Below are 12434 nucleotides of genomic sequence, written 5' to 3'. Positions count from 1 at the left end.
TGGCAGGAGGAATTAAACATGGGGGGGACCGCAGGAGGGGGTAACACCTGAAAACATCCACTGGGAGAAGCAAAGCTGGGGGGAGGTATGCAGCCATTAGACCTCACCAGTCCCTGACCAACTATTGGCTTCTTTCCCGGGCTTTTTTGGTGTTTTTTTTTTTTTTAATTTTATTTCAATTCAGCATTGCCTGGTGTATTTATTCCCACCCTTATTTACAACAGGCGTTTTTTTATAAGGCTCGGAAGTGAGCGAGCACTTTTTCCAGCTCTCTGCTCTCCATGCCTGCTGGAACATCTGTACGCACACACTTTTCCTGTCTAAAGATAGTTTGAGCTAGCATGCCCAAAATACAGCTTCAGGCTTTGGTTTGTTGTTGTCTTAGTAAGCATAAAAATATGTTCTAATATTATGTCACTCCGGTTATGTGTTTCAGCAGCTGAACTCTATCTGTCCAGTTTGTCAGGAGCAGCCTTGCTTCCTGGGATTTGTTTTTCCATAGCCTGAGTCCTGGGTCGCTTATGTTGAGTTAGGCTGTGGATTGCACTCTTTCCGGGAGGGTGATCGTTCTTGCCCAGTAGGATAATTCAGGCAGGAATGACATGACCTCCTTTGACTGACCTCACACTCTGCCAGCGATGCCATTTGAACAGCATCCCTTCCCACCCCCACCGCTTCCCCTGCACGTTCCTGTCCCTGCAGGCCTTGCCATGGCTGTGCAAAAAAATTCCCTCCCCTCTTTCTGCAGTGCCGTCTTCATGTCAGATATTCCTGCTTTTGCTTCCCAAATTTCCCAACTTGACCTCTCCTCCTCCTTCCATCTAACACAGATGTATAACGCTAATCCCTTCTGCAGATAGATACATATGTTCCTGCAGTGTGCATTGTAAAAATGGAATTTACTTATTGCGGACCTTTATTTTTATTTCTATTGTATTATATTTAGTTTAATGCATTGTAGCCTGTGCTGTGTGGTCATGAAGCTTAATCTTGCCCTCCCATCATGCATTCCCAGGTAGGAAACTGGGATGGGAGCTTTGTGCTGCCTGGGGATGCAGGGAAAGGAGTCTGCTAAAGGGCATGCTGTGCTCCAGCCGCACTTCTGGGTCGGCTGGTGTTTGGAAAGCTGAAATGTGCTCAGATGTTTCAGATGAGTCTGGTGGCAAACGTAGAGAGGAGCACAGAAGTGACCAGGATCAGCAAATGTTAGATATTCAGTCATTCGTAAATGGATATCACAGTCCATGTATTTGTGTGATGTTCATTTTTGCTGAAAAATTAAAAAATATACTAGGCGCTTTTATACATAAAGCAAAAAAAAGTGACATGATCATGCATGGTTGTAAAAGCTTTTATACTGCTCTAAGTTTGGAAATGTTAAGTGGCAAAGTGGATGAGTTATGTGGGTCATCTCAAGTGAGTGCCTATAAAAAAGAGCTTTGCAGCTCATTATTGGTTATTCTCTGTCTAAGGCTTGTTTTATGGAAAGGGAACTTTTGAAACTTCGAAGATTCTGATTTTTATTGGTGATATTCTTCATCTGTCCTCGGAGTGGCAAAGGCAGGCTCTCCTTGTTGCAGGAATCCAGCACATTTGGTCTGAAGGAAGGTGGAGGCGTCAGAGCTTCCCTAGCAGAGAAGACGAGTGTCCCCTCGCCACTGCTGGCCAGTTGGAGCTGGGAGAAGGAGGCAAGAAACCGTACAGCTGGCATCCTGGTTATGACTCTTAGTGGCTGCCAAAATTGGTTTAAAATAGCTTTTACTCAGAGAGCGATATTACAGATTTGTATTTGAGCTATTTGGACTTCACAAGGGTTGGAAATTGAGATGCCAACCAGTGCAGCTTGCTGGGGTTTTGATGCAGACTTTCACATAGTGAAGTTTTTGTCACATAAATTTCTATTTCAAGCTCTGGGCCGCAAGGCGTTTGCTGTAAAGCATGCCGTTGTTCCAGGACTGAATATTTGCCCTTCTTTGGCATTTGGTTTATCCTCATTTATGTTGCAGTGATTCCCAGAGGCCGAGTAGGTCGGTGCTGGGTGAGCGCACGGTGACAGCCCCTGCCCGGGGAGCCGGCAGCCTGATTTACTGGTTTCAGATGGCTGCTGCCACCAGCTGCTGGGAGCGTCGGCTGCCGGGCCGGAGCTTACCAGGATGGGTAACGCAGGGATGATTCAGGTGAGGCAGCCAAATGTGCATTGTAAATGCAGTTTACAGTCAGGACATCCGTACTGCCTTCTTCGCCTGAGTCAGCAGGTAGAAATGCACAGCTCATCGTGTCGGTGACTATCATTATGTATTGCAAAGCCTTAAAAGCCCTAGTCTACTATTTGGTGTCTGCCAACGCAATTCCAGTAGGACCAGTGTGAAAGCAAACTGGTAGAAACAGAAATACCAATTAGAGATACGTGTTTTCTCCTTCCCAGTGGGCAATCCCTCTGCCCTGTCCTTCCCCGCGCTCTGTGCGCAGCATCCCTGGGTGAAGGACAGGCAATGGTGTCCTTGGAGTTGAGGGAAAGGTTGAGCTGTAACAGTGAAGTGCTGGGAAATTTTTTCATTCACGATATGCCTTAGTCAGAGGCATGTGCAGGTTGGAAAAGAAAATAGGAAAGCTGGAAATACAAGAAAACAATTGAAAAATCTCAAATATGTTTCAAAGCCAATTGAGTGCTATTTGTATGTTGTACAGGAGGGAGTGAGATGGTTTCTGTGGGATGTAGTCTCAACCATCAGTGTGATTCAGTGGTGCCTTTGCCACTTAGGACTGGTCTGCAGTCCTGGGGAGGTAGGGCAGGTAAAGCCCTATCCCCCACCTTCCCTTGCCAGGCAGCCTGTGTGCTGTACCAACTGAAGGAAAACTTCATTTTGTTTGACAGTGCCTTCTTAGCTGAAGTACTGCCACGATTGGCATGACAGCAGTGAATCCCAAAATTGGTTGATTGCCGAGAGAGACTTTAAACTGTGAAGACAGACATGAGGGATAAAAAGAATTAAATGCTTAATTAATGGCTTTATACTTCCTATTTCTTGGAGCATGACTATTTTTCCTCTCTCCTGTTTTGTTTACTTCAAGGTGCCATATGTTCCACCTGAAGCTGTATAGAAATTTGGTAAAGAAACCTGCATGTCAGGGTTAAGAGGGTTCTGAAGTAGGTGACCTACTAGTCAAATATTGAACCTTTTTAACAGCAGAAAAAAAAAAAAAAACCCAACATAAAAAGGTTATTTGGCCAATATTCTGTATTGTAATGACAGCACCTATAGAATTGTGCAATTACTCTTGCTCCTAAGAGACTAAAATGAACCTGTTGCCTTAGCTTCGACTTGTTGTGGCAGAAGTTCTCTCCTGTTTTCATGGACTCCTGATAACATTTTTCATTAGAATTCTAGTTACGAACGTCAACATTTCGTTGGTGTCTCCTTCTGTTAGTTCCTTGCTTCCCACATGCTGTTTTATGTGAAGGTCTTTGTGAGTTGCTTAAAGTAGTAAAATCCTTCATGGTAATGGAGATGCTAACATGCGTGACAGTTCTTATCCACCCAAAAATGGCAGCAATTGACTTGTAGTTTTTCATATAAACTGATTTTTCACTCAGAAAAGTTTTCACTTAGAGAAGGTAGCTATTAATTACTTATCTATCCATGTTTCAATATGCCACTGTCTCGTTAAATAGCTCCCTTGTCTATTTCTTTCTGAAACTATAAAGCACTCTTTCCTGCAAAACAAGCTCGATGACATCTTGACACTTCCCTAATGTTTTCAAATCCTGGTGGGTTTGAGTGAATTATTGAATTTATTTGAACTTGAGATTCAGGGCTTGTAAATATGCACAGATGAAAGCTAAAAAGGTTGACAAAAATGCACTTGCAGTTGCAAGTGTTAGGTTTGGCGTAGTTACCTTAGGCAACATGAGTTTCATCAAGTCCAGGAACTCGAGTGATCGTAAATCTGTTGTGATACCATTAGCTGTTTTGTATTACGGTGGTTAGTACTACCTCTGCTGTTGTTAGATTGGACCCTGGGGAAATGCAAAGGAAAGTGCAAGTCTCACCCACAATGTTTTGGTACTAAGCAAGCCAAGCACTTGGAGAAGATCCTTATCTTCACTTTGCAGATGGAGAGTGAGGTGAATGTATGACACCAAGTTGCTGAAGAGGTCTGATGCAAGTGTTAGTTGGTGCGTTCTCAACTTGCAAATGTTAGCCCAGAGCCTTAACGCAGAACAGCCCTGCTTTCACAGATCCGTACGCTGCTTTTCTCTTTCCGAACAGCAGTGCTGCTACCCGAGAGAGACCTGGAAAGTCCACCCAAGCAGTGAAGCTTTCAATTATGGTATTGCTAAGGACGATTTCAGGAGCTTATTTCTGATATTTTTATGGTCCAAGGGTTTGGAAGATCTGTGAAACCCTCAAGTATGGTTTATTTTAGTGAAAGGATTTGTGTAGTGACATTAAGCAAAGAGAGCAAGTAGGTGGCAGCTCTTCTACTGCTGCTACTTCACTTTCCGAGTGAACTGCTTTAGTTTGAGTGCTCCTGTCAGTACTACCATCTCCTGGTGAGCACAGATGTTTGTTATCTGGCTCTTTACAGGGGATGATTGGATCAACAGGTGTTTACTTTATAAGTTTCACCTACTCATCTTGTTTTCTATTAATAACTTTGTGTTTTAATCCTATAAATATATTGTGCCATGCATCTGTCTATTTGGGGAACTAATCCTGTTGTGGTAGGCATCTGTTTCAGGAGCAGCCTAGACAAAGCACAGCATATTCGAGTGCTAGCCTCTATTATTGTCTGTAGCGGGTTATATTGCTGGTATTAGTGTAATGTGAGAGTTCAAAGAGGAAAGATGTTATTTGCAGCGTCAACTCATTAAAAATATTCTGTGCGGATTTTTCCAAAAGAATAAGCAGACCAAGCAGAGTGGGCCCTGTGCCAGGGTATGTAATAGCCTTGCACAGTATTGGTTGAAGCTCCAAGTTGGATAAAAGGCAGCTTTTTATGGGTTTGTTGAGTATTCCTTTAAAAAAAAAAAAGGTTTGTGTACAGAAGCAGCAAATTAATTCAGTTCTATCAGAAAGTAGGTCAGTGACTGACCTCCCGATAGCATGAGGCAGCAGTTTCTAGCAGAAGTGACAGCTCAGCAGCATGAACCCTCCATGTCTCCAGGAAATTTGTTTTGACAAATGTAAACACATTATATCCTGTATTCCTCTTACTTATTTATTTTTTTACTGCTGGATTAGAAACCACAAACTGTCACTCTCCATCCCCTTTCTTCACCCCTTCTGGTCCCTAAAGGGAAATGCCTTGTAACGTAGCTAATAATTTTTGCAAGACTATGTAATGAGTACAGCGTTCCAGCAGGGTTGGGTTTTTTTTTTTGACAGCCGAAGTCAAGCACTGTAAACCAGACTTGACTAAAATCCAAACCAAAGTCTTTCCAATGGTGAGGGAAGTCATTGGGAAGACAGGAACTGGGCTAATTTAGGATCCCTGTGTCCTGGTCTTGCTTTGCTTTTTGCTGAAGGAAACTTTTGCATATATCCACGTGCTTTTTCAATGTTTGCATTGCCAATGTTAGCATCCGCGCTGCTGAACAGACAGCGCTTTGAACACATCCTCATTGGAACCCAGCAACTCCTGAAACTGGGATGCTTTTGTAATTTGGGGGGAAGTACCAAAGAGTTGGTAACATTTCTCCTGCCATGCCCCACCACCCCATAAAGGAGGTGGTGGCTCCTTGAACACTGTAAAGAAAAGTAGCCTCAGGGAGGTTATTTGAGGGGAGCATGTTCGTCTTTTGATTGAGTTGTCTCTATCAGCAGGGATGAAAGATGGACTGTGCACTGCTAGTTGACTACTTTGACTTTTACTTTTCGTGCAGTGATTTCTCCTGTGGAAATCACTGTGGATCAAAAGCTCAAGCAAGGTTTCCAGCTGCAGTGCTGTGTAGATGAGACCAATCTCTGAAATACTCTTGAGCTGGTTCTTTCTCCTGACTTGTAACTGGGTTGCACACACAAGGTAACGCCACATGGAGTACATGGGAGGATTTCAGAATGTACTGACCAATATAGTCCAATTTAAACATTTTTGCTAAACATCTCATAAAACTTGACATGCTTTTCTTTGTTACCCACTTACCTTTCTGGCCTGAGGTGGCTCAAAACCATCCAGAGAATCCTATGATCATTGTGGTGGGATGACCCTGGCTGAGGGCCAGGTGCCCACCAGAGCCGCTCTATCACTCCCCTCTTTCATTAGACAGGGGAGAAAAGGTACAATGAAAAAAAAAAACTTACGGGTCGAGATAAGGACAGGGAGAGATCATTCTCTAATTATCACCACAAGCAAAACAGACCAAACTTAGAGAGGGAATTCATCTTATTTATTACTAAGCAAAACAGAGTAGAGGAATGAGAAATAAAACCAAATCTTAAAAACACCTCCCCCCACCCCTCCCATCTTCCCGGGCTCAACTTCACTCCCGGCTTCAACCTCCGCCCCCCCCAGCGGCACAGGGGGACGGGGAGTGGGGGTTACGGTCAGTTCATCACACGGTGTTTCTGCCGCTTCTTCATCCTCAGGGGGAGGACTCATCGTTCCCCCGCTCCAGCGTGGGGTCACTCTCACGGGAGACAGTCCTTCACGACCTTCTCCAACGTGAGTCTCCTCCACGGGGTGCAGACCTTCAGGAGCAAACTGCTCCAGCGTGGGTCCCCCACGGGGTCACAAGTCCTGCCAGCAAACCTGCTCTGGCGTGGGCTCCTCTCTCCACGGATCCACAGGTCCTGCCAGGAGCTTGCTCCAGCGTGGGCTTCCCATGGGGTCACAGCCTCCTTCAGGTGCCTCCACCTGCTCCGGCGTGGGATCCTCCATGGGCTGCAGGTGGAATCGCTACACCCCCTCATCCTCCCTCCATGGGCTGCAGGGGGACAGCCTGCTTCACCATGGTCTTCACCACGGGCTGCAGGGGGATCTCTGCTCCGGCACCTGGAGCACCTCCTGCCCCTCCTTCTGCACTGACCTTGGTGTCTGCAGAGTTTCTTACATCTTCTCACTCCTCTCTCTGGCTGCAAAAGCTCTCTCTAACTGTTTTTTCTCTTTCTTAAATATGTTATCACAGAGGCGCTGATGGGCTCGGCCTTGGCCAGCAGTGGGTCCGTCTTGTAGCCGGCTGGCATTGGCTCTGTCAGACACAGGGGAAGCTTCTAGCAGCTTCTCACAGAAGCCACCCTTGTAGCCCCCCCCCCCGCCCGCTACCAAAACCTTGCCACGCAAAACCAACACATTATACAAATGCTGTAGGAAGATTGATTTTTGCCATGTGATAGATAAGCCTCTAGAGCCCTCCAGCTGTGTGTTGCCATTTAACTGACTTTTAAACTTCATTTGTTTGGAAGCGTCGCACTACAGTAAAAGTTGGATGACATTGTCTCAGCCAGACGTAGAGATTTGATTTGGGAGGATGAGAATATATTTTTTAGAAACAAAATGCTTCTAGCTTTGGTAAAGGTTTGATCTGAGTAAACACAACTCAAACACGAAATTAGATGGATTTATTTAACAAAACTGGCTATGAGAAGTCGGGGAAGAGTGAAGTCCTATTTCAGTGAATTACATGCCTCTGTGCTAATGCTATAGGTGATGCTGGCATTGATCGTTACGCACCATACAATAGATGTAATGCTGAGAAATTAATGAAAAATATATTAGTGTATACAATTAGAAAAAAAAGGTAAAGTAAGGGAGAGGGATGCCCATGTGCGTGTGTGTGAGTGCGTCTGTGTGCGGGGGGCAGGCGGTTCCCAATCTACCTCCTGAGCGATCCTCACACTTCCTTTTCAATGGGAACACAGATGCTGGCTTTCAAGTGATTAAACTCTTCGTAGGGCCACCAAGTTTCTTCTGCTTGAAAAGGCTGGAAGCACAGGGTGTGCTCCGGAGAGGCGCGGACAAAGATCTGTTGCCTTTTCCCACTGTTTCATGCTTACAGAGATATCGCTTCCATTGCTCACTCTCCTGCACCTGGGAGGGGAAGTCAAGAAGGGAACAGCTTCTTTAGGGCCTGGGCTTTGCTGAGCAAAGCTTACTGTGCAAAGCTGGTGCAGGTTGAGATCCGTTCAGTTCAAGGCAATTTGAGCATCTCAGTCCCTTCTTAAGGTTTAAGAACTGGAATAATTTTTGAAGCGCCCTCCCCAAGTGGAAAGCTGCAAGATTTCTCCCCACCCCCAAATGCTCGCAGGAGGTCCTGCCAGACTGTCCAAATAAGCTCCTTCCCTGTTTGCTGGTGGGCGGCAGACCTCAGTGTAACAGATATGACGCGGTGACCTTTGCAGCGACGTGAAGACGGGCGTAGAGCAGAGACAGGAAAATTGCCCACGGTGTAGTTAGTCACTGGTGCCACTTGCCTTGGGAGAGGAGAGGCCCTCTTAAAGCCCCGCACCTCTGAAGGGTTTGGGTTAGAGTCCTATCCTTGCTGGTTGGAAGAGTGGGAATAAGAAAGCTGCAACTCTCCTTTTTTTTTTTAACTTGTAGCCAGGGGTGTTTGTTTCACACAGTCTGCATCCCATGCAGACTGTGACTACCCAGTGCATATTCAGTATGTGTGTGTGTGTGTGTATATATATGTATATATATTTACCTCTTCAGTTGTATGTGTGCATCATCAGGAGAGCAGGACAGCTCCACGTATTATTCCCATTTGCTTTTGAAATCTTGGTGAAGGCTTGCTAGGGCAAATGTCATCTTTATGGCTTTCTTTTGATGCCCTGCAAACAGCAGCGGGAGGGAGTGCCTCTGCGGGATCGGTCAAGACTCTGCCATCCTCCCTGTGCCAAAACCTGAAGGGCAGAGCAGGGAGGCCACAGGAGATCCTCGGTCTGCATTTCCCCAGCAGTGAACCTTCCCGTGCTGGCCCTGCGTTGGTTAGAGCAGGCACAAGCTCATGGAAAGGGTTTGGCAAGAAAGGCCCCTCTGCTTCTAGGTGGTTTCTTCACACTTGCAAGTTGGAGCCATCAGGAAAAGACTTATCACAAGTAAATAGGTACATTTGCTCAAAAAAAAAAAAAAAAAGAAAAGACCCCAGAAAAACCCACGTCACACTTTTTTCCTAATAGTATTCTTCACTGGGTTAGTGGGGATGTCTTGGGCTTTTTCCATCCCAAAGTAAGAACCCAGGGAGTTTAAGTTCCTTGTGTTTCCTTCTATACAGCAAAGAAGTAAAAACGCACAGAAGAGATTGTATTTGGCCAGTTGAGATAACTTACAGTAACACTTAAGATTTTATTAGTTTTCCTCCAAGGTGGAGGAAGATTAGTGTTACCTTCTGGGTAGTTACACAGCTGAAGTTTTTGACTTAATAGTTGAATCGTCTTTATTTCAACCTCATTGACTCTTGGACTGAATCCAGTGAAATAATGCATTTCTTGTGATGCGCTGAAAATATTTATAAATTTTTGTTACTTTGGGGGAGGGAGGTAGAAGTTGCCACTTGAGTGCTTTTCTAAATGTACAGCAATCTAAGCTAATTAAGCATGGATGATATCATTCCAGTCAGCAGCACAAGATAATGTCCATCCTGACTATAGTGACGTAAATGTCCTTTGCTTCCATTAGATCTATCAGAGTGTAACATATATCATTTGTCAGAGTAACATCTCAGATGATGAAGAAGTTCTGTACAGAGTGTGTGACGTGTGAGCAAGTGAAGAGTCCGTATGAAATTTCTCCCTCCCTTAATGTTTTGCAGGAGCTCTTTTTGGTTGATGTTACATGTTTTGAGTTTTGTAGAGAAATTACATGGATCACTCTTGCACCGATGCAGGCATAGGGCAGGTGGATCAGTTCTGCAAAGGTACAACGTTGCCTTTTTTTGGGACTTAGGAACCACTTGAAGCATCTCTTCTTTGTACAAGTGTTAGGAGAAAAAACCAAAGAAAATTAATTCCTTGTATTGCCAAGTTAATTTCCTGAATGAATTTTCTCTGCGTTCTTGCGCAATGTGTGCTCTGAGAGGTGGTGGAGCTTAGGGAGTGGTATTGGAGCACTGTAAGCCCAGGTTGCTGGTGCAAAAGATAAAGCGGTGCTAAACTAATAAAATCTTAAGTGCTCCTCATGTAGCCCATTTGGCAGGCACCGAGGGTGCTTATTTCACAGTACTGTGCTCTGTTGCCCTGGACTATTGTTAGCATTTTGATTTCTGCCTGGGGTCGGGCCCAGCCTGACTCCCTTTCTTCTCTCCTGCATCGGCAGTCTTCCTGTCCTGACCATCCACAACGCTGGAGGTAAAACCAACCGACCGCTTGGTTTGGTTGCTGGAGGACAGTCCCTAGCTTACATGGGTGTCTAGAAGTGCAGAGCAACCTAATCCTCAGAAGACGAGAAAAACGAAGAGGACTTGTTGAAACCTCAACCAAATGGATGCCTTGGTTATGTCTTGCTGGTTTGGTTCTCTCCATCCTTGGCCTTGTTTTAGGCTAGTGTGGGGCTAACGTTTTAAGTTAACATTGCCACCAAAACACTGCTCATTTCAGCCGAGACTGCCTTTGTGTCTGTTACTGATTCCAGGGTGTAAACTAGACAGATTATTTATCCTGCCCTGAGGAAGAAGAGGAGGAGTTAAAATGGGCACGAGTGCTGACTAACACTTACTATCTTGAGTACACGGAAATCAATTTGGACCTTGTCTGATGAATGCCGCCGCTCTTTTTTTTTCCATATAGAGCTATACAGAAGAATCGAGAAATAAATGCGTTTGCTTAAGATAACATTGTGTGACAGCTGAGAACAATTAAACCTCTTACTTGCAGCTATATTTTTTTTCCTTCCTTTCTACAGTAGGAGGGTGGTGTCTGCAGCTCTGAGTAGTTGATACAGGCTATTTGTCATTGGTCTGATCTTATCTAGAACAAGTATCATGCAAGGTTATTTATTTTACAGCCTTTTCTCCTAGTTTTGCACAACACACAGATCTTGGTAGATGTGAAAGGATTTTTTATTTTTTTTCTTACTAGAATCTTTTTGGCAATAAACACGCCTAACTGTAAGAGAAAAAAACTTTCACAACCGAGCTTGTTTTGTGAAGCCCAAACATTTGTGAAGCTTACAAACCCTCAAACTTTGCATAATGTGCCCATCCCTGGTCTCAAACATGAGGTGGCAGAAGAGGGAAGTGTTACTTTTTTTAACCAACAACTTATGACTGTGTCAACACATGACAGTTTGTCAAAGCTTGCTGTAGCGGTGCTGTAAATTAATTTTTAGCATCAGTTGTGAGTGGTAAACACTTTGTGCGGTGTGAACAGCTCTTAGTACAGTGTGAGTTGTCAGCAGCTTGTGAGCTACCCTAAAAGAAAAAAAAAAAATCGAAGGAGGGAAGGATAAAAGCTCGTTTACTAGTACAACATGGATCTGAGTCTGCAAAAATTATACATGTGGTGGTTTTGCGTTTTTTTCCTCTCTACCAGTCAGCTCAAACTTGAAAATTTGTTTTTTCCATTAATAATAATTACCCGCAAAGTTGGGAAATCACAATTCTCCATCCCGTGCACCACATAACACCTGGTAGCAAACAGGTTTCTCAGGCTCGTGGCTAGATGAAGTAGAGCCCTCTCTTAACTCAGGTTTTGCCTTTGCTTGCTTGCTTTAAAAGCAGAATGTGTCCTGCAAATGCGAGCGTGTTCCTTTGTTGAGAACGCTTGCATAAGCAACAAAAAAATGCCTGGAAAAATTAGGTGGCAGCCCAAAGAAAAATGATGGGGACTGAACTCTCTCTCTTCCTCACCTGTCCCTGTGCTGTTTCTCCTTGCCTATCCCAGCTTCTGTGGTGGAGCTGGCAGTGATGGTTCATACAATAGGAGTCGATGTGATGGAAGAAAATTATTTGGTACGAAAAGCTGAGGAATATATATTGTAGAAAACAACTTTTCAGATACAAACCTATTTTAACCTGTCACTTTAGCAGAACAAGCAGTAATAACCTCCCAAACTAACAATGACTGTTAAGTTGAACGTTAATTCGCTCAGTCGTTGAATTGCTAACATGTCTACAACTTAGAAGTGAACACCCACTCAAGAGAGAGAAAAAAGATGTTGGTGCCTGGAATTCCTGGCCTTGCTGAAATCACCTACGTTTTTTGGCACTAAAGCCAGTATTTCATCTTGTGTTTCCTGCGAACACTTTAAGTAGAACTAGATGAGAAAAACAGCTGCGTGCTTTTGTTTGCTGCTTTGATACACTCAGCGTGGGGCTTTTTTCTCAAGCGCAGTCGCTCTCAGCTTCAGCACCCTAGGTAGGCTTTGCTGCGCCTTGGAGCTTGTTCCGTAAGCGAGCAGCACACGTGAAGCTTGGCATGAGAGTCCTACTAAAGCTAGTTTTAATCTGGTTATGGTTTTTAAAAGAAAGATGACTTGATTTGCGTATTTGCTCA

At 44.4% G+C, this 12434-nt stretch overlaps 1 protein-coding gene across 8 annotated transcripts in view; it reads left to right on the top strand.

Moving 5' to 3' along the window:
• Nucleotides 1–12434, top strand: part of BACH2 (BACH transcriptional regulator 2) — a 195984-nt gene that overhangs the window by 77297 nt on the left and 106253 nt on the right. The gene's annotated exons all lie outside the window — the stretch shown is intronic.

Source organism: Balearica regulorum, chromosome 3, assembly GCF_011004875.1.
Source record: "Balearica regulorum gibbericeps isolate bBalReg1 chromosome 3, bBalReg1.pri, whole genome shotgun sequence".
Lineage (NCBI taxonomy): Eukaryota > Metazoa > Chordata > Aves > Gruiformes > Gruidae > Balearica > Balearica regulorum.
This window is presented reverse-complemented; position numbering and strand designations above follow the sequence as displayed.